At 44.3% G+C, this 27,076-nt stretch overlaps 1 protein-coding gene across 1 annotated transcript in view; it reads left to right on the top strand.

Annotated features, from left to right (window-relative positions):
* PALM2AKAP2 (PALM2 and AKAP2 fusion) overlaps window positions 1–27,076 on the top strand; it is a 312,433-nt gene that overhangs the window by 189,297 nt on the left and 96,060 nt on the right. The window lies entirely within an intron of this gene.

Genomic DNA, 27,076 nt, shown 5'->3' with positions numbered 1-27,076 from the left:
TGTGCCTCATTTCTATCCTGCCCCAAACTATATATAAGCCCTTTGACTTTGGTTCTCTAACAAAAGGTGTTGTAAGAGGTTTCTCATTGCCATAGAGTCGTGTCCTACTCAGTGATCCCTCCTTGGGTTTCCGAGGCGGTATCTCTACAGAAGTAGATTGCCCAGTCTTCCTTCTGAGGAGTGGCTCGTTGGTTTGAACTGCCAGCCCTCTGGTTAGCAGTCAGATGCCTTAGGTACTATGCCAGGGATTAACAAAAGTGCATACATCACAACATAACAGCAAACAACTTTTAAAATGTATATTAAATATCCTCTTTCTTTTGGCTCTTCCTGTGATTAGGAATTTCTGATTCACTGACCTTCCCCCACCACCCCAGTATTTCATTTGACTCCATAGATTTTGTAAGTTTCCCAATTCAATTTCCCAATTGCAGGCTCATGCGTATAAACATTTTTTTTTTTTTAATCTCAATTGCTACCAGATTGTCTTCCAGATTTACCACTTACTAATATCAATTTATATTCCCATTCACAGGCTTTGATCATTTCATTTTCCTCATTTCTTCACTAACAATAGATAATAATCAAAATTTCATGTATTTTATGTATGTATGTATTTACCAATATATTAAGTAAAAAATATTACCTCAATTCTTTAACTTGCATTTCTTTAATAATGAAGACTTTGAGCATCTTTTCATAAGTCCAGTGGTCAGTGTACTTATTTATTTATAAACTGCTGGTTTGTTTTTTTCAATTAGATAATTGGTAATTCCTTTCTCTTATTGATTTGTGAGAACTATTTGCATATTAGTAACCCACTGCCATATATATCTTGCAAGTATTTATCCTGTTTGTTTCTTCTCTTAGATTTTTAAGTGGTGTATCTGGGCCAATGGGGATGTCCTTGCTTTCTATGACCTCACTGCTGCTTGATGGAAATGCCCCACGAACCTAGATTATTGGTTTAGTGTGCACTAACCTTTTGTTGTTGTTGTTCTTGTTTGCTTTTCTCTCATTTTCTCGTTCATTTTTTGTCCTGTCTTTATTTGGGGATTACTTCCAGCTGCTGCTCCTTATTTAGTCTTTCTCCTTGTTAGAAGGAAATGGCAAATTTTTGTATATGATGAGTGAGCCTTGGCTCCTCTTTTGAGTCTTCAGATCAGCTTTATAAACCACTTGTGAATCTTTTTCAGCTTCTTCTTATCTCTAAACATAGGGGTTATGGCTACTGCTAGGAAATTGTCATTTCATGATTTAGTTTGTTTTGTTCAGTTTCAGGAAAGAGGGAGAGGAGATGCTGTAACTGTGCCTAAGCTGACTCCTTTCCCAGAAATCCAGCCTTTTCTTTTTGTGTTTCTCTAATAAGTACATTCTAGCTCTCACATTCCTTCCTATCTTCCTTCCTAATATGTGCCACTCTTGCTCAGGGCACATATTAAAGTGGGTGAGCACGTTAAAAGACAAAATATGAGCAAAACATGTGCTTAACCACAGTGAAAGAAATCCTCATCTCTTCTCCCTAGAAACAAAATTTCCACGTAAAGTTTTGTGCTGTAGATGGCCTAGGACCCCTGGGAGCAGGTAATATTTACACATCCTACCCATGTGTTTTCACAGAACTAGTAGGCATTGATTTGCTTCAAATGTGCTCCTAAAATGCATCGGCGGGGTGGTGGTGGTGGTGGTGGTGGTGGTTTAGACATGCTTTATTCATAACATATTCTCAGCTCTAACAACCACTGCATATGATGCAATGAACCCATAACCACACACTGAGAGTAGAGCCAGCCTTTCTCCTCCCCAGTGTTTCTCAAACTCTCGTGTTCATCTGGAGCTGTCCAAACACAGTTTCCCTGCCCCTTCCCCCAGGATTCTGATTTAGTAGGTAAGGACGCAGCCCAGGAACCTGCTTTTTAAACAAGCACAGAGGTAGTTCTGACATGTGTGGTCCTTAACAAAAGTACTGATTTTGAGAAATATTGTCTTTGTGTAGGGCAGGAGTTCGTAACCTTGTCTTATTGACTTTTGGGGCCAGATAGTTCTTCGCTATTTTGGGGTGCTGTCTTGTGCATTGTGGGAGGTTTAGCAGCATCAGTGGCCCACTAGATCTGGTAGCACTCTGGCCCCAGTCATGACGAAATATATATATTGTCAAATGTCCCCAGGAGGGAGAAAATCACTCTCAGTTGAAAACCATTGGTCTAGTGAAAAAGAAATGAAAAACATGTTCATTAAAAACAGTTTTTACATTGTTCCACCTCCTACTTTGGTGAGTAGTGACTGGGATCTTAAAAAAACTTGCAGGCAGCCATCTAGGTGCAATGATGGGTCTCTCCTTGTCCAGAGCAAAGAAGAATGACGAAAACAAAAGATTCATGGAAACAATTAGTCCTTGTGACTAATGGTACACCATGCGATCCGCAGCCTATATGACTGTGAGACCAGAAGAACTAGATGGTACCCAGCTACCACTGTCAACCACATGGAAAGGGATCTATGCAGGAGATCCTGGATAGAGAGGGAGAACAATGTGGAACAAAACTCAAAATCATTTGGAAAAAAAAAAGGGGGGGACCAGGTTTGCTGATCTGATAGAGCCTGGTGGAACCACTGAGACTATGGCCCCTAGCTGCCCTTCAGGTCTGGAATTGGTTCACCCACACCTATAGTTTCCAACCAAACAAAAGACAGGCATATGAGTTGAACATTTACCTGAGGTAGATACACTCCTTGGAGAGAGAAAGAAGGGCTGTTTATGCACAGGGAGACAGCTCAGGGTGCAGGAGTGCATGGAGGGATGGACACAGGGAAGAGGTAACTATCCGGAGGAAGTGGGAGGGGAGCTGTTGCATTGGGGTAAATTGTAGTCAATGTCATGAGACAAAATGTATGTGAACTGCTGTATGGAAAGTGAATTTGCTCTGTAAATTTTCACCTAAATCACACACACACACACACACACACACAAAACAGTTTTTACTTTCAGTGCAGACATTCACACCCTTGCATTGATTTCGTTCAACAAATTAAATAAGTATTTTTGAGCAACTGGTATTAGCAAGCCCTTTATATTTAAAAAAATTTGATTTACTCATGGCTCATAGTGCCTAAGGCACTTGACTGCTAACTAGAAGGCTAGCAGTTCAAACCCACAGCCACTCCTAGGAAGGAAGGTTGGGCAATATACTTCTGTAGTGATACTGCCTCAGAAACCCAAGGAGGGGTCGCTATGAGTCGGATCTGACTCCACGGCAGCGGTTCCGTTGCATTTACTTCTTGAATACTTTATAAGAAAGAAGAAAAGGACATTTTCTTGCAAATTAATGCCTACAGCACTGATCTTTCCTAATTAATACTCTAATTTTTTTTAAGATTCCAGAACTTTGAAATTTATTATTAATGAAACATTGATACTGCTTTAGTAAAATGTAATTGAGAAGAAATTCGGTATGACTTGCTTTATTCTTTTTAGTAATGTAACAAAGTTCAATTTATATTTTTTACCCTTATTCTAATTTAAGAATATATGATGAGTTAAGAGTGAGGAAGTACCTGCCCTAACACTGTTCATAAAAGCTCTCCTGTGCTGTAACTAGAGTCATTCTTTGGAGAATGGATGGTCTGTACAAATAACTGTGATTTCCAAACATGCTCATTTCAATGTGAGTTTTTTACATGATAATGTTAAAAATAGATTCAGATGTAGGGCACCCAAATATTAACTCCTTATATGTTAAGTGGGGCCAAGAGAAAGGGAGGGAAGGAGGAAGGAAGGAAGGAAGAAAGGAAGGAAGGAAAAGAGTAAGTTGACTTCAGGTTCTGGAATCTCTGGCCACTAGTGAGTAAATTCTATTGAAATTCAGTTGCCTCAGAGATACACAAAAAGGATGGTGAACCAATTCCTAATGCCTAGGTTGTTGTTGTTATATGCCATCGAGTCAGCCCTGACTCATAGTGACCCCTCCTTGGGTTTCTGAGGCAGTATCACTACAGAAGAAGGATTGCCCAACCTTCCTTCCGAGGAGTGGCTGGTGGGTTTGAACCACCAGTCTTCTGGTTAGCAGTCAAGTGCCTTAGGCACTAAGCTACCACAGCTCCTAATGCCTAGGAAGGGGAGCCTATTGACATTCAGGAACCCTAAGGAGAACAACTGTGGTCTCTATTACAAACTTTACCTCCTTTTGTGTATAAACGTGTGAGGAAAGACCAAGGTAGGAAAGGAGTCATTCCTCTGGGGGGTACCATTCAATGTGTACTGGATGGGCTTTCTGGACACTTCCTGACATCATATTATCTCCTTGCATTGGAAATCAGAGATCCTTGGATTTGGAAAGAATCAAACCCTGCAGCTGTCTTTTCTGGCTGTGTTTGGCATGCAGAATTGACTCTCTGCAGAGAACCCCCCGGGGCCTTGTCCAGGGCTTCCAACAGCGTCAGGCCAACCCAGGATGGAAACTTGCTGGGGAGAGGAAGAGGCCTGACCTCCAGAGTGGAAAGGGATACGCTATCATTGGGAAATGAAAACCCTGGTCACGCCTAACAGAGAGCTGAATTCAAGAAATTTGACTTCATTTCACATTCCGAGGCAACAAACATGTCCTAAAGTGAAGACATTTGGGTGTTTTTCAAATAGGCTGCTTTCTGTGGTGTGAGTGTGTGTAGTCTTCAGCATTTCTAGCCGTCCATTTTCAAAGGGTCATTAACATTATTTAAATATTCATGGTGGGGGAGGGGATGACAGAATGAAATTTCAGACAGCTCGCAAGTGAGGGACCGCTGGCCACGCGCCTAATGGAGCCCCGCGCTGTGTCTGCTGCCTCCTTCCCCACCACTGGCTTTGTTAACTCGCGCGTTGACACCAGGCCACCGCAATAGGGAGAGCAGCATGAAGGCTTTCACAAGCCGGTAAGCTTTGTTCCCTGTCCACCCCTCAGTCCCTGGATCACACCAAAGGCTCTCAGAGCCCCAGAACACATGCCACAAATACGCGCCTCCCAACCCTTCCCAGTGGCCATTCTTACCCGGGAGACAGTCGTGGTGCTGGGCTCGCTTCCGCCTCGGGTAGGAACTCAGCAGCTCCCAGCGTGAGAGCGCGCACACGCGCACCCTCGCACTCCCACGTACACTCATCCACACGTGTGTACACCGACACACACGGTCACATTCACACACAGCGACACACCCACCCGTGCGCGAACACATGTCCGCCGACCCAGACGCAGAGCACTCTCCCCAGTAGGAAGTTCACCTTCGCCTCACCCTCTCCTTCCATCTCTCAATCCAACCAGTCCATTCATTTTCTTTATTTTTTTGGTTTGTGCATAGATTCGGCCGAAGCCACAAGCTTAGAAGGTGTGGGTGGGTGGAGAAGGGATCGGAAGGGGTGGGGCGGACCGCGGGCGCTGGGAGCAGGGCGGGGAAGGGGCGGGCGCCCGGGACTGGCGAGCCGCGCTCCCCGCCTTCCAGTGCGCCCCGCGGCAGCGGCTCCCGGCAGATGCGCTCGTTCCAGCCCCGCGCTGCCGCGTGCGGGTCCCCGGAATCTCCTGGAGGAGAAAGCGAGCCGCCGCACTGGAGCGGAGCGGGAGGACTGCGCCCCCAGGAACTGGCGCCCAGAGGTGGGTATCCAAGCTGGGGCGTGATGACCCGGTCCAACTAGTCTGCACGGCGCCCTCCTGGTGCTAGGGCTCCTGGTGCCAGGGGTGGCCAGAGAGGGACTGGAGTTTGGGGAGTCCTCCGAAGCGCCAAGGGCTTTAAAGAGATTGTTTTAATGTCGTTGCGGAGCGGAGGGTGTGTGAGGAGGTGGCCTGGCTGGAAAACGCTCTGGACATGTGGATTTGAATTCAAAGGCTTGGGAGGAAGGTCAAGCCTGTGACTACTTTATTACACACTTGGTCACTTACATATGGTTTCAAAAAATAAACTTCGGGACCCGTTCCCCCCGTCATCACACACACACACACACACACACACACACACACACACAGCCGGACTGTGCAGGAAAACCACTGAAGTCAGACGGAGCCCGGAGGGATGGAGCCACCGGTTCTAGCTAGCTAGGCAGGCGCTGGGTCTTGCCTCCTCGGACGGCGCACTGAGGGCGTCTTCGGAGGGCGTGCGCTTTCTGGAGACACCCTAGCGGAAGAGGCCGGGTCCGGGTCTGCGGAGCCCCTCAGGACTGGGATGCCGGGGAAGCGAGCAGCTCTTTCTTCGCCGGGAGGGCTGCCCTGGGTCGATGCTGAGCCCGGGAATCTGGCCTGAGCTGTTAGAACTGACGTTTTATCCGAGATATAGCTGGGGGTAGATCTCTTTGGGCCCTTTATAGGAACACTTAAGGCATCTGACTGCTAACCAGAAGGCTGGCAGTTCAAACCCACCGGCCACTCCTCAGAAGGAAGGTTGGGCAGTCTACTTCCGTAGTGATACTGCCTTGGAAATCCAAGGAGGGGTCGCTATGAGTCGGAATCTGGAACGCAGTGAGTTATTTTTGTTTGTTTGTTTGGGGGTCGAAGGGGCGCGCCGTGGTGGTCAGCGCTGGGCGATGCACGCCTGTAATGCCCGCAGAGGCAGTGCACCCGCAGGGACGAGGCTAGGAGACGCTGGCAATGCCGAGAAACTCAGACGCGCTGGGAGCGCACGAGAGGGGACCCAGGCGAAGCCGGTGAGAACGAGAGCTAGGGCCCGCGGAGGTGAGCGAGTGGCGCCGGTGGCCGGGTGGGAGCTGAAGGCGAAGGGCCCTGGCGGCTGCAGTGAGGAGAAGGGCCGCGAACAGGACCAGCAGCCGGGTTACTGAGCTCCCTGTCCTGACGCAAATCACCCGCCAGCTCCCTCAACAAGAGGGGGTCCGGGAGGAAGGTGAATGGAGTATGCATTGTCACTCCACCAAGTTTCCCGCGGGGGGTGGTAGTGGTTTGGTTCTGACAGGCAGTGTGGTTAGACTTTACAAATAGTAAAGTGCAGAGCCAGTAGTTTTGGCGAAAGCATCTCTTTTCTCTCCTAAATGTATTACCTTTGAAAAGGGACTCACACACACACACACACACACACACACACACACCCCTACCTTCCTCTGTCTCTCTCTCTTCTCTCTCTCTCTCACTCTCTTTGATTCTGGGAGCTTAACTTCCCAAGGAAGCTCCCTTCAGTCTAAACACTTGTTCACAGGCTCCCTGAATAAGTATAAACCCACCTCTCACCATTGTTATCCAAAAGGATTTGCTTCTTTGTCTTTGCTTTGACTGAGGGGGGATCACTTCAGCCTCACGCTTTCCCTCCTGGGAAATGTTCCCAATGCAATTAAACACCCCTCTTTCTTCCAATCTGGCAGTCTCCCCAACAGTGATCAGTAAAAACTGATAAGTAATATGTCTAGGAATGAGGTATATCCAGTGAAGAGCTAACTGTCTCTTTTAAACATCAAGCCTTTTAAGAATTATAATTTGCATGAAGGTGCTTTCAAAACTGCTGCCTGCTATGTGTGGGCTCTCTCCTCCCCAATTTGGACCCTTGGTCCTTTCTTTAAATGGCATCTTTTCCTTTGAGTGGCTGCATGGAGAATCGGGAATCACGTGAGCCCTACAGTTATTTGGGGCTGCACCAATAAAATCAGTCACTAGCCGGGGAGCACAAAATAATACTGTTGGGTCTCCGAATGGCTTTCCTGACAGACTGCAGTTGAGTGCTGAGGCCTTTCTGGGTGAAGGCTTGGCAGCAGCAGCAAAATTCATTTCAGTTTCTTTCTGGGATGCTTAGGTACAAGGGCAAGACGGATGGCTGGGCTTTGAGACGGGACAAACATTCAGAAATACCCATTATCTCATAGCTCTAGCGTGACCGTTGGCACAGCTTCCTGCCTGCAGGGTTCAGGGCTGTGTTGTCAGAATTCATTTCACTTTCACAAATGACTTATTCTGACTCCACAGCCTCGGGATCTCTAACTAATAATATAAAGCAGGCTGCTATCTTCACTTAGTTATCAAATTAGGTGAAAATGATCTATTGGTTGTTTTATTTCTCAAACTCTCAATGTTCTATTATGGAATAAGTATACTGAATATTAAGGTGCCCCAGTAGTGCAATGGTTAAGCTCTCAGCTCTTAACCAAAACGTATGTGGGGAGAACACTCTAGCAGCTCCATGGGAGAAAAGCGTGGTGATCTGCTCCCTTAAAGATTTATAGCCTAGGAAACCCTATGGGGCAGTTCTTCTCTTCATACAGTGTCACTGTGAGTCAGAATTAACTCAATGGCACTCAACAACAATAATAAACTGAATGTTACTTTTACAAAATGTTAAAAGCCTGGGGTCTGGAGTCATTATTATATTACTTGTATTGTCTGGATAGTCTCTCTATAGATTTGATGGATTTTTAAAACACGTGTGTTCCAAATTTTCTCACAGTTGTCATGTCTGTTGTTGTTGTTATGTGCCGTCGAGTCAGACCCGACTCACAGCGACCCCTCCTTGGGTTTCCGAGGCAGTATCACTACGGAAGTAGATTGCCCAACCTTCCTTCCGAGGAGTGGCTGGTGGGTTTGAACCGCCAGCCTTCTGGTTAGCAGTCAAGTGTCTTAGCCACTATGCTACCAGAGCTCCTAGTGTCTGCTTATTAGAGAATGAGAAATGTGTCAGATAAAGATGAAATTGACTTTGGACGGAGGTTGTATTGAGGATTTAATAATTGAAACAGGAGCATACTGATCAGTTACAAAGGGGGTGGTGTTTAGTTCCATTCTTGAATTTTTATGATTGTCAACTTCGCTGGAATTGAGGATCTATCTGGAGTTACCCTTCAGAATGGTTGGCTGAGAAACACAGGAGTCTCCCTGTGCTTTGGTTATTGTATCAGGGATACTGTGCCAGCTATTGGACAACTGAAGTAATTGCTGAGTACACTCATCAGATTGCATAATTTTAGTGAGTTTTGCTGGACAGTTACATTATTTTCTTTACTATGCAAACACAAAATGCAGAGGCACGTTTTCATGAAGCTAAACTTGTAAGCTTTCGACACACCTCTCACTGGCACCAGCTTAACCCTATAGCACTTGGGAGGTTTTGGGCCTGAGGGAGACAGAGAATGCGTGGACCATGAAATGGGTCCAGAAATAAAACAACACATTGCATTGGGCAAATCTCCTGCAAAAAGACCTCTTTACAATCAACCACAGTGACCAAAAGGGCAGCATTTGCCCAAAAACAAAGTTCAGAAGGCAGGAAGGGTCAGAAAAGATGGGCAAATGGAAATAAGGAACCAGGGAGGGAGTGGGAAGAGTGCCATTACATTGAGGGGATTGCAACCAATGTCACGGAAAAAAATGTTTATAAATTGTTGAATGGGAAACTAATTTGCTCCTTAAACTTTCATTCAAACCATAATAAAATGTTCAGAACAACAACAACAAAAAAAAACCTCTTTAAAGTGTTAAAAAGCAAAGATGTCACTTTGAGAAGTAAGGTGTGCTTGACCCAAGCCACTATATTTTCAGTTGCCTCATACGCATGCAAAAGCTGGGCAATGAATGAGGAAAACTGAAGAAGGATTACTGCCTTTGACTTATGGTGTTGGCAAAGAAAATTAAACATGCCGTGGCCTGCCAGGAGAACAAACACATCTGCCTCAGATGAAGTACAGCCAGGACGCCCCTAAGGAACAAGGACGGCAGCACTTGACCTCTCGTACTTCAGTCATGTTGTCAGGAGGGACGTCATTGTCGTGAGGGTGGCACAGGACCGGGCAGTATTTTGTTTAGTTGTACCTAGTGGTCACTATGAGTTGGAACCAACTCAGTGGCACCTAACAACAACATTATATGTCCAGATGTGTTCTTAAAGAAAAAGCCACCATTTTGCTGAAGTAGGAAAAATGGAGTTTATACAAAACGAAACAAACTCACTTGCATCGAGTCATTTCCAACTCATAATGACCCCCACTGGGTTTCCAAGGCTATAAATCTTTACGCAAGTCGATCGCCTCGTCTTCCTTCCTCAGAGCAGCTGGTGGGTTTGAACTGCTAACTGTCCAGTTAGCAGTCAAGTGTCTAATTCACTGTACCACCAGAGCTCCCCAGGAATGGAGTGTGCTCAGCAATACAATAACTGAGTTTAAACCTAAGTTTTTTTTGTTTTGGTTCAACTCTTGTTAATCAAAGTATTGCTAAGATGTACTGAATGAGTGACCTGCCTTCTTGCCCTGGTGAGTTCAGTGTGGTGAATATACTGATGCTCTTTCATTGGTAGTCTGGAACCCTGTGGTCACAGCATGACATTAGCACAGAAATGAAGTATGATTTCACAGGATTGTAGAGGCTAGCTGTTTAGAAAACTAAAATCCCTAATACATATTTTATCTCTATTGCTTGCCGCTCTCTTGAAAGTTGAGTACCAGGAAAACTCATTATTACTCCTGATCTTGCCTTCTCACAACAAAAGATGAGGTGCTTTCTCCAGGGTTCAGAGAGGGGTTCTTTCTTCCTTTTGAGTTGAATTCTGAGATTGAGGAAGTACAGGAGAGAGCAGACATCATGGAGGAAGGGACTGAAGGCATCCTTGGGCCCCATAGAGCCTTTTTCTCTGTCAGTTACACTTATGTCTCATTTATGAGCCCCACCCAGTGCTACGGGGCTTTGGTAGGACACATTTGAATAGGGACATATGAGTGAGATTAAGAGACATGTAAGTAGAATTTGTTCTCATCTGAGTGACAGCCTCGAAGTAACCTAATGGACCATACAATTAGAGGTGCCCTGAGGTGGCGCCCTGTGGAGGAAGAATGTTGCTGGTGTCCTTATGCAAGTGGAAGACAGAGATGGGGTGTGAGATGAGGGAGCTTTCATCAGATGGACTCTGGAAGCTTGCAAGATTCTTTGCAGGCTCTATTGAGTATTGCTAAGGCAGGAAAGTAGGGTAATATATTAAGTAAAGATTTGTAATCGAGGTTAAAGTTAAAAGGTTTTCAGAAAATTAACCAGAAGAGTCTGAGAAACCTAGTTAATTCAGGCCTTTTCGTTTTACCATTTCACTTCTTTTCACAGATTTATAGTAGAGTTTGCTGATTGGATGGATTTCACATAGCATTGTGGTAGGGCGAAGCCACCAGAAACAATGAGTTAATTTTTAAGTGCTACAAATCATTAAACAAACACATGAAATGTGCCCTCCACTCTTGGTCCAAACCTCTCTCCACTAATGGTTCCAGGGAGGGAGAGCAGGACTAGGATGATCCTGTATGTTTAAGGAAGTAAATCCGTTAGAAAAATTACCTGGGGATTAACAAGCAACATGATTTGGAAAGCAGAAAACACTAGCACGTTACCCAGTTTGTGATGCCTTTGTGGGACGTTTTCTCTTCAGTCTGAGGGAAATCCCTATCAAAAATATCCATATAAGGAGTGCTGTCCAGCTCAAGTCTGGACTCTCCCGTGCCTTTATGTTGTTTTGGGCCTCAGCCCTGAACTAAAGGCTCACTCTCCCAGGAGTCTGCCTTATCCATTTGGGCCGTGTATTTAAAGTCTGAGAAGATCAAACATCTGGAGGAGTCCTGGAATCTTCTCTCCTGGTGATGCCAAATAAAGCTGGAGAACTTACTGCCATAGGGCATGGGCTTATAGTAGACCCATCCGTACTTCCCACCACCCCAAATATGCAGTCCCATCTCTAATCTGGGAGATAAGGAAATGCACCCTGGACTAGGTCCCCAGTTAAATTCTTAGGATGATAAATCCTGACTTTCCTGCCTTACTAATTGAGTGATTTGATTGCTTGACTCCAGAGGCAAACCTAGAACGATTACAACAGGTCTGTAGGTGCTGTGTGAGCTCTCTGCCCTTTGGAGCCCCAAGCTCCAGAGAGTTGGTGAGAAATCGGGTCAGTGTATACTTATGGGTCCAGAAATATTAACCCGTCCTATTTTATTACTTTCCACATGCTTTAGGAGGGAGGCCTTGAAAGAGATGGTCATCCTCGTGCAGAGTGAGGATAAACAGTGCCGCTGCTACAGCCTTGGGCTGATAGACGGGGCTAGACTGGAAGTTCCCCCACGGTGCTGAGAGGGCCCTGAGGCACCTGAGTTTAGAGGAAAATGTTGCCAAGACTTTCAGGGTTTTATACTTTTGCTTAGAAGAGTACATGTTGGAACTGCCTCGCACTCCACCCCAATTTCTGAGAAGAGACACATTCCCTCAGGTGGCCATTCTGTCCCACCCTTCTGATTTCCCAAGGCTCTATGGTGAACCTGTGAGGCTAAGACTGAACCACTGTTTCCTTCAGCAGAGAACAGGCCTGCCCAAGAAGCGGTGGAAAGCCCCCAATCCTGAGGCAGTTGCCTGACTTTAGTTACCGAGCAGAGGCCTTCCAGGGCCTGCCTGAGCCCAGCACTCCGGTGAAGCATGTGTGCAAGGTATTTTCCTGGCAGTGGTTAACTGACTGCTTTCAGCTCCTCTCCCAGCATGGCGGACTGCATCAGCTTACGTTATAATGACATCATTTCCACAGAGTAATAATGCAGAAACTGACTTCGTTTGGAGCAGTGCCTCACAAAAGTTTTTAGCAATTCAGCCTCCAAACACAGAAAGACACCATTGTTTAGCCCTTTTGATGGGGTGAAAGGAGGAGTGATTTTCTCAAAGGAATAAATCTTAGTTAATATTCTAGGAAATTCAAGTACTTCACAACCCTAAATTCGAATGTTCTCTCTGTAGAGGAGTTAAAATGAAAGGTCCATGTGTTAAGTGCTATGTGATTCCAAGATTAAATTTAACCTGGAAAATTAGTATTTTATGTGAGTACACTTTTTTCTTGCAAAGCATAGCATTAATTCTCTGACATGATCAAGATTAGCAGAATTCATTCATTTGGGGAGGAAAATAAACTAATTTGGAAATTTAGCTCATATCCAAAATGTTTGTAATTGTTCTTGTTTGGGATAATTTTTCCTTTAGAGGAAAGTTTAAATCAGTGTTAAATGCAGCACAGAGATGGGCCTGGGAGGAGGAGGCATTTCTTTTGCATGAAATCACAATGCTTACATTGTTTTTAAATATTCTTTTTACCACATGCTTCATTATCAAAACAATTCATGGCCTCCAGAAGGATGACAGATGTTAATAGTGACCAGTGTAGAGTGTAAAATAGGTGAATGAGAAGGGAAGAAATCTTTCCCCCTCCTGTTGAGTTTTCTCTCATAGGGAATTCCCTATAATCCCCAGGGATGCCTTGACCTTGCGGCTCCTGGGTATGGTGGTTAAAAAAAACAAAACGCACTGCCATTGAGGCAATTCAGACTCATAGCAACCCCCATTGGATTTCTGAGGCAGTAAATCTTTACAGAAGTAGATTGCCCTATCGTCCTTCCATGGAGTGGCTGGTAGGTTTGAACCAACAGCCTTCTGTTTAGCAGTCAAATGCCTTAGACACTGCACTACCAGAATTCCTTAGGCATGGTGGTAGGAGGAGCTAAAAGGAAAAGGGGGAGGAAATTAGTACTATTTCACTTAATCCTTATACAAAAAAAAAAGCCTCACTGCCATCGAGTCGGTTCCAACTCACAGCGACCCCTTCTTGGGTTTCTGAAGCAGTATATCTACAGAAGTAGATTGTCCAGTCTTCCTTCCAAGGACTGGCTGGTGGGTTTGAACTTCCAGCCTTCTGGTTAGCAGTCAAGTGCCTTAGGCACTGTGCCACCAGAGTGCCCTTAATCCTTACAACCACCAGCATTTTTCAATTGAGGATGCTGAGATATTTGTGTTAGGGAACCAGCCAGGGACTCACCAGCTACACAATGTCAGGACCAGTTTTCCTACTCAGCTTCTTCTTCTTACTCACCCAGTGTTCTAGGACCTTGCTTCTCAAAGTATGGTCCCTGCAGCATTCACATAACCTGAGAGCTTGTTGAGAATATTCAATCCTGAGCCCCATCCCAGACAGACTGAATTAGAATCTGCGTTTTAGCGAAATCCTCAATGGTTCCCTGCTAGGGAGACTTCGGCAGTTATCACCAAGAAAACTGACCAAGCCTCAGGACTGGAGTCGGCAGGCAGGACCTGGCGGGTCTGTCTCAGTGGTTCTTAACCAAGGACGATTTTGTCCTGCAGAGAATGTTTGACTGCATCCAGAGACATTTTGGGTTTTCACAAGCTTGGGAGAAGGTGCTACTGACACTTAGTGGGTAGAAGCCAAGGATGGGCTAAGCACCCTACAATGCACAGGACAGTCCCCACAACAAAGAATTATCTGGCCCAAAAAGTCAATAGTGCTAGCATTGAACCCTGGTCTAGTTGCCTATATCTAGAATTAACATCCTGTAGGTAAGTTTTTGTAGCTTCAGATGACTGCAGGCCTCTAGTGGGCATATCTTAATTGAGGTGATACAAATTGCAATGTGTGCTATGCAAATTGGGATCTTTTTTGAGGAACTTCAAAAGAGAAAAAGAGCTTTAGTTACAGCATGTAAGACTTCCGGTAGACTTTTGAGAGTCTTGGTACTGCGTCGGGGAAGCAATGGTCTGGTTCCTGAGCATGTGCTGGGGTCCTCAAAGTGACGTTCCCTCAGTCCTTCCTGGCAACAGTGTCTTTCATTTCTTTGCTTTACTCCTACACTTGCCCAGGCCTCTGTGCTACCTCTCAGCTCCCAAGCAGTCTCTGCTGGGTCAGCTGTGCCACCTGGAGGTGGGGGGAGGGAAGGAAAGAGATGAAAGCCTGGTCGGTGGGGCTTGTGCCTCATTGGACCACCTCTCTGCCCCCTGGTGTCCTTGTTCTTCTCTTTCCTCACCAGGCTCCTCTAATCCCACCGCACTGCAGGTCCTCTCACTGATAGACACCTCTCTCCCTCCCTTCTACCTTTCCTTTCTCCTCAAGCTCTTCCCCAGAACATCTGGACCAACCTCCCGCCATCTCCTCTGCCTCCTTTCCACACTCTGTCGTTCTTCCTCTTGTGACCTGGAGACCAATCTAAATTAAGATCAGAAAGTGAAACCAGCAGGTCCTTTGTATAACAACAAAAGAGTTTTGAAGTGAGATTGTATCCGATGAAGAGTGCCTGTCATTGATGGTCAGCTTTGAGAGCCTCCTTCAGAATCGCCACAAACATCTCCAATGACTATTTTGTTTTACTGATCAAACTTGCTTTTCTTTTCCTCAAGGTCCAAAGTTATAAAACACAGTTCTTCCTCGCTTCTATTATGTTTTTCTACGTTCTTCAGTTGTTTGGATTATAATCATTTTCTACTACTTTTTAATGGAGATTATATGTGAAGCAGACTGTTCTGGACAGATTGTGGAACTAAATTTGATTTATAACCAAGGCATTCCAAAGAAAAGAAAAACCTCTTTGCAACTCCTGTGTATTGTCATTTCATAACTTGTATTATTCTTTGAATAATGAAGGGGGTGTGAGGAGTGGCTGGCTGGCTGTGCAGGACATCCAAGACCAGCATTTGGATTCAGCGGCCAGGACAGAAGAAGCCAGAGTGCTAGGCTTCTGGCCAGAGCAGAATGTTCTTTCCAGTGCTGGGAAGTCAGTGTTTTTCTGGGAGACCAGCTGATCTGCTCCAGGGGGCTTTAAGTTGGAAATGGGGCACTATGGGGAATGGAAGTAGGCAGAACGTGAGAGCAGCTTCTTTGAAGGACTATCTGAACCAAAACAAACCCACTGCCTTGGAGTGGATTCCGACTCATAGTGCCCCTGTAGCATACAGTAGAGCCACCCTGTAGGGTTTCCAAGGCTGTAAGTCTTTACAGAGGCAGACTGCCTTGTGTCTCTCCTGTGGAGGTACCGTTCCCCATGCTGCTGTTAGTTGGTGCTGAATGGATCCCAACTCACGGAGGCCCCATGCGTTACAGAGTACAACTGCTCCCTATGGTTTTCTTGGCCAACATCTTTGCATAAGGAGATCACTAGGCCTTTCTTCTGTGGTGCTGCTGGGTGAGTTTGAACCACCAACCTTTAGGTTAATAGAGGAACACAAACTTCTCGAACCACCCAAGGTTCTTTGTCCTTAGAAGCCCTTCAGAGCAGAGGCACTGCTGCTCTTCCATACCCTCTGGGAGTATGGTCGTATCTCGTGAGCTCCACAAGGGTCCTCTTGGGCTTGATAATGTATGTCATCCCGTGTAAGATCCAGATCCAGTAAACCACCTCTACCACAAATTATGCCTTTCAGTGCCTCCTGGAACAATGCTAGCAAGAATCATGACACAATCACCTGCTACCAATATTTAACAAAATAACAATTGCTGAGGCTTTATGAAGAATGCATCCAAACCAAGGACAGAGTTTGTATGAACAAAGGAAGCCATAATACAATATGCATACAATTTAGTAAAGCCTTGAACCTTTAACACGAGCCCTTTTTCACCCATAGATTTTGATTGGGCTTCTTTCAGAGGGGTGTGACTCTTGAAAAGTACAAATCACTGTTTCTTCAGTGAATGCAGGCTTAAGATGCTTCCTGATAACAAATATATTTTCAAAGTCGGGCCCTATTTCAAGGGATATGTACATATATGGTCACATTAACTCTTATAACAACCTATTAAGAAAGATACCACTGTTAGAATTTTTCATTTTGTTGTAGGTTAAGAAGTTGAGGTACAGGGGTTAGGACAACAGTGCAAAACTAGTGGCAAAGCCCGGGTTTGAATCCCTGTAGTCAAGCTTTTGTGTACAGACTCTTAATCATTTATTCTGTCATCCTGTTTACTGGCTAATGCAAACTAGGATTGGCCTTTCCTTTTACTATGAATCTCAGGCAACAAAGGCTTGCAAAAATACAGAATTTTAAAAATTTATATAAATTAACTTAATTTTGTCTCCAAACTCTTAACCTAGTACAGAATATTTAACCTCCATTATTTTTGGAACTCTTCCACCTTATGATTGTGTGTAGTTCCTAAGGTTTTAAAATGTGCCCGACTGGATAAGGGCCCATCCAGGCACCCATCTACACTGATTTTAGCTGTGATGTCAAGTCACACGTCCACAGTGCTCTTGACTATCTCTGTCCACATGGCCAGGTTTGAGGCCCTCTGCTAGCCTGTGCAGGCCAGGTATGGGATAGTGCAGGGGGTCTTGGCAAGTCTGGAAACTGGGAGTTTGGAGTTCTTTCTCTCTGAGGTCTCTCCACTTCCCTTAAGAGCGTCCAGGGTCCAGAGTGAAACATAAAGGAGTGGGAACGAGAAAGGACTCTTTCTGGAACAATTTTCAGAATCCTGTCGATGACTTTGGATTGTTTACAAAAGCCAGGAAAAACCTTGACTTCTTGGTAGTGGATCCTGAAGCAAGCAGTTGAAAGCGTGGCTGCCTTATTAAGGAAGTTTGAAAGGGAAAGAAGAAGACTTTTTTTTTTAAATGTAGTAAATATATAGGTAACAAAATAGCTCCCATTTCTGTAATCATCACGTGGACAGTTAAGTGGCATTAATTACGTTCATGTTTTTCAGCCATCATCATTAACCATTCTAAGATTTTCCCACTAGTCTTAGTGGAAGTCAGTATTCTCCGAAGCAGACATTTATTATGATCTCAAAAATGTTCACGGAAAACATGGCCTTACAGCCTTCAGCTCCTTAAGGAAGTGTCCATCTTTGCTTGGGAGAAGCACAGGGTCTTGTCTGCCTCTGAGTCCAACCTAGTGAACACAGTACACCCTCAACATCCATGTAATGAACTGGCTCCGAAAGTAGGTCCAAGTGGTCCATTCCTTGAAGAGCATTTGGTGGGACAAGCCTGGGTGGCTAAATGTACCCTCAGCAGAGGCCACTGGACTGTGTCTTTGAAGCAAGGGACATAGTTGAACTCTGTTTTCCCTGCTTTCTGGGTACTTCTCAGGCCTTGGGTCTGGGACAGCTCCTTCATTACCACATGTCTGTCATCAGAGGGATTTTGACTTGTTACATTTCCCAGTGTTGTTTCCTTTGCAAATTGACTCTGGCTTGGTGCACTTTCAAGTGGAAACTACCCTCCCCCCCCTTTATGTTTGACACATGGGCTCCACGGTTAGGGAATGATAGATACCTGGACGTTGTCCTGTGCTCTCCGAGCCCCCGATAACCGAGCTCCCCACAGGACCAGCCTTTGGAACAGGAGAGCACTGTTGACATCTCAAAGACATGCTGTGATGGACTGAATTTTGTTCTCCAAAAAGATAAATTGAAGTCCGAATCCCTGGTACCTGTGAGAAAACTTTATTTGGAAATGGGCCCTTTGAAGATGTTATCAGTTAATTTACATGAGACTGTACTAGATTAAGATGGGTCCTAATTCAGTCTGAGTGGCACAGAAAGAGAAAGGAAAGATGGCCACGTGCAGATGCATCCACAAGCCAAGGAATACCTGGGCCCACATGCTGCTGTTGTTGTTTCGAGCCGTCAAGTCAGACCCGACTCACAGTGACCCCTCCTTGGGTTTCCGAGGCAGTATCACTCTTGAAGTAGATTGCCCAACCTTCCTTCTGAGGAGTGGCTGGTGGGTTTGAACCGCCAGCCTTCTGGTTAGTAGGCCTTAGGCACTATGCTACCAGAGTTCCTACTAAAGTTAGTAGGTTCAAGGATTATTGTGGGTTTAGCAAACATAATGTCCCAGGTTGGGATATTCTCAAGTAAAGAAAAAGCTCTTCCTTTGTTTGTATCAGATAATTGATAATAAAAGTAACTGTGGCCTGTCTTTCTTATCATGGGGAAGATAGAGAATGAGGAAGGAGAGTGGCCGTTAGTAGATAATGTTCATCCAACCGACAAGAGATTAACTTTCTTCTCGACAAGAGATTAACTTTCTTCTCCAGTTCTCCAGGCAGATCAGAGAGGGTGGATGCCCCATTCCACGCTCTTTGGCTAATAATACCTCTGATGTCATTGTTTGTTTGGGTAGTCTGTTCTCTCTCTCGGTTAAGGATTTTATATGTAGACCATTTTAATTTCAAGTATTGAAATCCTTTCATTTTTCCTATTAATAATTACAAAAGTTTTTTAAAGTTACAGATAAAGTAACATGCTATAGTTTTGCTGAATAAAATATTCTTCTGTTAAAAGATGCCTTAAGGAATCTTAAAATTGAGGTTCAAGACTCATCAACTGGTCTGTGTATTTCTTACTCTTTTCCTGTTTGCTTGGAATTCCCTACCTAGGAGGTCATTGATTTCAAAGGACTCGAATCCATTATTATCCAGGAGAAAAAACATCTGAGTCTCCCTCAGCCCCAACAATAAATTTTAAAATATATACACAGTCCTCCTTTTTTTTTTTTTAAATGGCATATGGGGGTTGGGAGCAGAGGCATTTCCTCTTCCATCCTGGCTGTTGCTAAGCTGTAAACTAATAGTGTGAGAAAGGAAAAATATCAAGGTGTCAACTTCCTTGGATATTGCTTTGCATATATATTTACTGCAATTAGTGAAGACTTTTTCTCCATTTCTGTTAAAGCTGAATGGTTTGTAATTTAATTTACAGACTTGGGAGCTTTGCTCAGTTAATTCAGCCCAGGCTGCTTAGAGCCCTCCATGTTATTTTGGTCTTTCTGTCACCATTTTTGATCAATTTCTTTTAGACTGACAATTGTGGAGTGTGCCATCGTGGGTAAGGTATGTTGCACTGCCTTTATATTTATTAAATTTGTCATTGAAAGTGAAAATACAATTTGGAGATATATTTTGTCTATTTAAATGTTGATGCTTCCTTTTCTTTTTGCCAAAACCTCTTGAGAATGACAGAAAGGCAAGCAATGGTTGAAATATACTACCTCTGTGGCTTTTAGTGGGAACTTCCCAGATTGTGTTGAGATTCATGTTTGTTTTTGTTCCAAATGTGTTTTTTTGTGAGATCATACTTACGAGTATCAGTAGAACTTCGGGCAGATAGAATTTCATGGACTGTATAATCCTCCCGAGTTTTACATTTTTCATTCCATGACATGACGGATTGGTTAAGTAGGACAAAGCCTCCTGCAGCTTTCTCTTGCTGATTTTGTTCTTTTGTCCTTCTCCAGTTTTCCTGTTAGGCTCCTCTCCTGCCTCCTTTAAGCAACTGAGTGCCATGAAAACAAGGGTGTGAGTGAGGGGAATGACAGTGGCTTTGCTAACAAATCGTATACCACTAGCGAAGTGATCTGAGGACCCCTGCTTCAGCTGCTCCAGGGATGGGTCTGAGGCTTACTCCAGTGAAAGAGAGGTTGAAGCTTGCTTAAAAGAAGCAGCTCTTCTCTTGTTTTCTTCTTCTCTGGGTAAACAAGTTGCAATACATCATTATTCCTTGGTTGGCGTAATTTAGGGCTTGTTGTTATGTGCCATCCAGTCAGACTTGACTCATAGTGACCCCTCCTTGGGTTTCTGAGGCAGTATCACTATGGAAGTAGATTGCTCCATCTTCCTTCCGAGGAGTGGCTGGTGGGTTTGAATCGCCAGCCTTCTGGATAGCAGTCAAGTGCCTTAGGCACTATGCTACCAGAGCTCCCAATTTAAGACTTAGAGTATAGGAATGAGAATACACTGCAGGAAAGACATTTTTCAGTGTCATGTCAGCTTCAGTTAATTTGCAAACTGGTTTGTTATCTAAAGCCAGAAAAGGTCATTCACAGAGTCATCTAGATCAGAAGTCATGGTCTGTGGAGGCCAGCAGACCCCTATTAGCTGAGACCCTCAAGGCAGGTAATTCCATCTCACAAAGCCTTGGTTTTGTAAACTGTAAAATGGGAGCTCTGGTAGTGTAGCGCCTAAGGCATTTGACTCCTAACCAGAAAACCCACCAGCCACTCCTTGGAAGGAAAGTTGGGCAATCTACTTCTGTAGTGATACTGCCTCGGAAACCCAAGGAGGGGTCACTATGAGTCAAAATGGACTCGACGGCAGTGAGTTTGGGTTTTTTTAGTAATGCCATGATTAGGTGTTGCCGTTAAGGATTAGGTCTGGTAACACATCCAAAGTGGCTGGCATGTGCAAAGTTTTCAGTAAATGTACATTTTCCTTCCCCACCATTCAGGATCAAGTAAGTTGACATGTGAAAGTGTTTTGAAAACTACAGTTACTAATTATTATGTGTGTGCTTGTTAGTTGACCTTAAAACATTTGTTTGTCCCAGGAACATAGGAAATATTTCTTGATCATGAGACAGGTGCATTTTTAGTATGTTAAGTCCGCTGCATATCATAGTTTGTAGTTTATTAATATAGTTAATTTAAACCTTTTCATGTCTATATCTATCTATCTATACTCGATGACAAACAACAACAACAACAACATCTATATGTTTATCTATCTATATATGTACATGAATGTTCATAGCAGCTTTATTTGAAATAACCAAACAAAACTGAAATAACCCAAATGTCCACCAACAGATAAATGAACAAGCAAACCATGGCACATCCATACACCACTGCTCAATAAAATGAAGTATACTAGACACATACAAGGAGCTCTGGTAGCATAGTGGCTAAGGCACTTGACTGCTAACCAGAAGGCTGGCGGTTCAAACCCACCAGCCACTCCTCGGAAGGAAGGTTGGGCATTCCTACTTCCGTAGTGATACTGCCTCGGAAACCCAAGGAGGGGTCGCTATGAGTCAGGGCCGACTCGATGGCAAACAACAACAACAACAGACACATACAACATGGATGCATCTCCGAATGCTTATGCTGAAAGAAAAATCTAGGGAAAAGAATATATGCTGTGTGGATACATTTATATAGAATTCTAGAAAATGAAAACTTTTAGAAGTCCATAGAAAAAGATCATTGGGAGGGGTCCTGGAGGAGCCGCATGGAGAAATCACAAAAAGGCACAAGGAAACGTTTAGGAGTGATGGATATGTTCTTATTTTGATTTTGGTGATGATTTAATTGGTGTATACATATGCCCAGACTTATCAAATCGTAAACCTTAAATACATGTTCATTATCATTTGTCAGCTACACCCCAGCCCTTTCATACTCTCGATGGCGAAGGAACTTCAGCTGTTTTTCCATCAGCTAATGTTCCCAGATCACGAGTTATCAGATGACCACGTAGGCCGGCAGCTCTGGTATTAAATGATTGTGCACATCGGATTCTTGGCTCCTTAACTCCAAAACCATGGGATGAGGACAAGGAAGGGAGGACCAGGAAGCACTGAGGAAACCACAGCTTTAAACAGTCCATCTGACTCACAGAGCCCGTGTCTTTGCAGGCAACAAGTGAGAGAACTGCAAGGTAGTGACACCCAGAAGTCCTTGCACTCACCAGTTTCCGCCTGTGCCGATTTATCAGGAGTGACATAAACATGATTCAGAAATGGGTTTATAAAAATTTTCACTTTGGTTGAATCATAATCTTGTGACTGTTTCCGTTTTTCTAATATCATCTGATTAACTCAAGTATGCCCAACCTTTATAGTCCTGACTCATTGAAGGAGGCTGCTTGCTAATGGTGAGACCTCCCCAGAGAGGAAGAGGGTTGCAGATCACAACCCCAAGTGATGGGTATCCTGCCAATAATTCCAGAGAGCGTGACTCCCAGCAGTGAGATACTGACAACCTTGTACAATACCCATTGGATAAACACTTTCACCTAATTTAATACATTTCGTCTTCCTCTGAAAAGAGGCCCAGCAGACATCTTAATCCCATTTTGCAAATAAAGAGAGGCCAGGTGAGCAGTTCAAGGTCACACACTTGATCTGACAAAATCCCACAGGGGTGCAGACCACCAACGTTTACCTTTTACGCTAGAGAGTGGAGCTAAGGGGGGACTTCCTTTTTCTGCGTTAGACTCTTCCATATCGTATAGATAGTTTCCAAAAACAAATGACAATTTTTAAAACGTATGTTTCAAAAACTAAGCATTCCATTCATTATATTTTTGTAACTCCTGTCTGAATGTTTGTAAATGAAGAAAGGACTTTTCAATCCTTTAGTCTAATACTCTCATTTCAATAGACCAGAATCTAAGACAAGGCCAGTTAAGTAATTTGGTCAGCATGGTAAACTGGTTAGTGGTATAAAACATATTTCAAAACTTAATAGGCTAAATGTGTTGATTTAAGCTTTCTGTCCTGCTTAATACCTGGACAACTCCAGGCCATACATAGAGAGGCTTTTATGTGGCTTACTAATACAGGTAATTTAAACCTTTCATGCTGTTCTTGGGGCTTGTGAAACCTGGGTGAAACCTCTTGGCACCTCCATGATTGTGCATGACGCTCTTCCTCTTTGCTTTTCTGTTTCATGAATTTACCCGTCTTTCAAGGTTAAAATGATAAATTAGAGATAATTTTCTTTGAATCAATATGCTATTCTCAGGGAAATATCTCCATTGCCAGTAAACAGAATTCCCTTAATCCTGTTCATAAAATGTTTCGTTATAAAGTGAACTGTTGACTTGGGTGAAAGGGAGAGGGAGAGAGATAGAAGAGAAATTAAGAAAATCCTAACTCATCATCATTTTTTATAGGACTCAGCCTGATTTTCTACAACCCAAAGTGACAAGCTAAGCTTTTCTTTTGTTATAGGTTGAAAGATTAAGAAAAAGGAAGCTAACATTTATGTAAAACTTAACTCACTCAACAAACTTTTTATGCCGGTAGTGATATTATCCGTCTGTGTGCACATTTTTCAGGATTTATCTTGTTTCATTAAAACTGCAGATTTTGGTCATCTGTTTTACTGGTCTGCATACATTTATTACTAGGCATCTGACTAGTCTTGCAATCTAGATAAAAGCAGAAAGTAGAAGAAATAGCTAAATTGGAAGACTAAAATTCCATTACCTCTGTAGTGTGGCAGGGACTGTCAGTAACATTCCACTGTGAAACACTCAGGCACCTTCTGCTGAAATGCCCTATTAAAACCAGATCTAAGACAGAAAGATTAAAAATCTTTTTAAAAAAGGTAAAGACTTTTAAAAATGTCTCTGCTAGTTAAATGCTTAAATGTTTCTATTTAGTTATATTTTCTCAGGTGGCCCCTACAGTAGGTTGCAGTGGTCCAAGTCCAAAGAGGGCCTGATGGCGGGTGATGGCAGTGGGTGTGACAAGGAGAGGGCAGGGCCGTTCTTCCCTGACCTTTCATTTGGCCCCTCCCTGGCTCCCTTCCAATGCTTCCTCCTTTTGTCCTTTTCTCCTCTGGAGGGAGGACCCCACATCAGCTTTCAGGATCTGGCATTTTCATTATGCCTTGGAAATTTACCAAGTAAATGCTTGCTTCTTGTAAACCATAGCTCATCGGGCAGGTCGCACAGAAGAGAAACAGGATGAGCTCTGCAGCCGTGGGGACCTGCTGGAGCACGGCCAGCCAGCCTGCCAGCGCCGGAGCAGAGCACACCACAGCACAGCTGCTCCCACCTGTGTCGGGGGGGGGGGGCCGAGTGCTGGCCCCCGGCACTGCAGCCGGCCAGGGAACAAAAGTGGCCCAGCACAGACCAGGAGGCCAAAGGGAGCCACTCAGAATGCCCTGAAGCCAAGCTGCCCACCGCAGCTTGAGAAAGTGTCCTCACAGTGGACTAGCTCCATGGCTGAGCCTGGCAAGTAGCCACGCAGAATGGGCTGTTCCTGAGCTAGCAGAGCTCCTCTGAAAACTGCCTGGATCTTTCCAGAATCACACAGATGACAGAGTTTGCCTATGGTGCCATGTGTGGACAAGGAAGAACGGAAGATGGACTGGAGAGCAATTACTTGTCACTGTGTCCTCCCGTCTCTGCTAAATGTAGTAAGAATTTGAGCTAAGGGATGGGGACTGGGAGGGAGAAGACACTGGGGTGAAAGGTAGGCTGCAGTATAATCCTTGCCTGGAGGAGTCGTTTCTTTTGGAGGAGTAGGTTTTTAGGACACAAACAGTCTCGAGCTGTGTGGACCACCTGGAGGAATAATCCGTCCATGATTCTTGTCCTCAGGTATAGCCGGCCTGCCCAGCCAGCCTCTCGAGCTGTGTGGACCACCTAGAGGAATAATCCGTCCATGATTCTTATCCTCAGGTGTAGCCGGCCTGCCCGGCCAACCCACCCATGGAGAGCAGCCAGCCCTCAGACTGTTCTCTGCTCAGTGGACTCTTCTCTTCTCTGTGTCCTGCTCTTACCTCCTGGCTTCTGATTTCCGCCCCAGATCCACCTCCATCTGACACACTCGATGACCCCCTTCTTTGGCTCACCTACCTTGCTCTCCTCTCTTTTTCTTTGCCTGACTTTGCAAGTCAGCTCCATTTTATTCTCTAACGAGAATCATTTAATTATAAAATGGAAATTTGAGCAGTGAACGAGAGTGGAAATGGATCACTGTCCATTTTCAGAACCTTCACTCAGGCCCAGGAATTCATACAACAAACCCAAACTGTTAAATATTGCCTCAGGCAAGGTTTCTGCTACAGTGCTTGCCAAGTACAAGGAAGGAAAATTACGATTGATTCTGCATTTCTCTTTTGATATCCTCATCATAAATGCCAAAGCACAGAATGAGTCTTTACTGTAAAACCCTGAAGCCTCCATCCATCCGCAATTCCATCTGAATGTCAGACTCCTCTGTTCTGAGCAAGAGTGCATCATCACCGGTCTTGTGTTTATCTAGATTGCAAGACAAATGCAAAGCTGCTTTTTGGGGGTAAAGTGTTTAAGTAAGAAGACTACAGGTTGTTCTTCTGTGGGAGTTCCCGGAAGCCCTCTCAGCTGGGGCACTTGAAGTGAGCCTGAGCTGGGCTGAGAATTGCCAAGGCTGATGTGGCCCCCATAGAGTGTTCCACATGGAACCTCTGGCCTGCAGACTCAGGCCATGGTTAACCTGCTTGTTGTTTTATCTGAGTTAAAAGTCTTTTGTTAAAGTAACAGTCAAGAAAGTCCAGATGAGTCAAGGATCTGTTCTGAATGCCAGCTCCAAGGATATAGCTCCAGGAAACAAACTCACTGCCATCGAGTTGATTCTGACTCATAGTGACCAAAGGCTGTAAATCTTATGGAAGATGACTGCCTCATCTTTTTTTCTGCAGAGCAGCTGGTGGATTCAAGCCACCAACTTTGATTAGTAGACAAATGCTGTTAACCACTACACCACTAGAGCTTCTTATGGATATAAACCAAACCAAAAACCAAATTCACGGCCATCCAGTCGATTCTGACTCATAGCAACCCCCTCTGGGTTTCTGAGGCAGTAAATCTTTATGAAAGTAGATTGTCCAGTCTTCCTTCTGAGGAGTGGCCAGTGGGTTTGAACCACCAACCTTCTAGTTAGCAGTTAAATGCCTTGGGCACTACTCCACCAGAGCTCCTTTAAGGATATAGCTAGAGGGCAGATAATATTTATTTTTCAAAGTTTCTGCCAAGATTGAAGGTTGCACATCCAAATGTCACCACTTCCATAAACTGCAAATTAAAGTATATTTTACTTTGACAAACCAGAAGACCAAGCCCCACAAGTCTTCTCTCTGTGTAGTTCTGAAAACTCTTTCTAGGGATATTGTATTTCTTAAATGTAACTAAAATGTATCATGAAGGTTTGTTAGTTATCCTCTGGAAGCTGCTGAGTTGATTGCTTCTTGGTATAGAATGTTATATTGTCCTATTGTTGTTGTTGTTATGTGCCGTGGAGTCAGCCCCGACTCATAGTGACCCCTTCTTGGGTTTCTGAGGCGGTATTACTACGGAAGTAGATTGCCCAACCTTCCTTCTGAGGAGTGGCTAGTGGGTTTGAACCACCAGCTTTCTAGTTAGCAGTCAAGTACCATAGGCACTATGCTACCAGAGCTCCTGTTGTCCTATTAGGATATTACTGTATTAATTGCAAAGGGAAAAATAGTTAACAGTGGAGAAACCTTGCAGACACCAACCTAACTAAATATTCAAAGTGAAAGTGAACATCGTCAGTAATGAGACAAATGGATCTTATGTACCATCTAATAAGATGCAAGAAAAACACGGCGTCACTTGTGGATGTTCCTGCCCAAAATGCATAACCTGGATTTAATGGTGAGGAAGTATCAGATAACCTCAAATTCAGGGGCATTTGACAAAATAACTGGTCTGTAATTTTCAAAAGTGTCAAGGTTATAAAAGAAAAGGAGAGATCGTGTGGTAGTTAAATTTGTGTGTCAACTTGGCTGGGCCTGGTTGAGTGGCTGGGCAGTTGGTGGTAGTTA

Source organism: Orycteropus afer, unplaced genomic scaffold (assembly GCF_000298275.1).
Source record: "Orycteropus afer afer isolate SDZICR_OR568_19922 unplaced genomic scaffold, OryAfe1.0 scaffold00037, whole genome shotgun sequence".
Taxonomy (NCBI): domain Eukaryota; kingdom Metazoa; phylum Chordata; class Mammalia; order Tubulidentata; family Orycteropodidae; genus Orycteropus; species Orycteropus afer.
The sequence above is the reverse complement of the archived record's forward strand: the minus strand, read 5'-3'. Positions and strand labels throughout refer to the sequence as shown.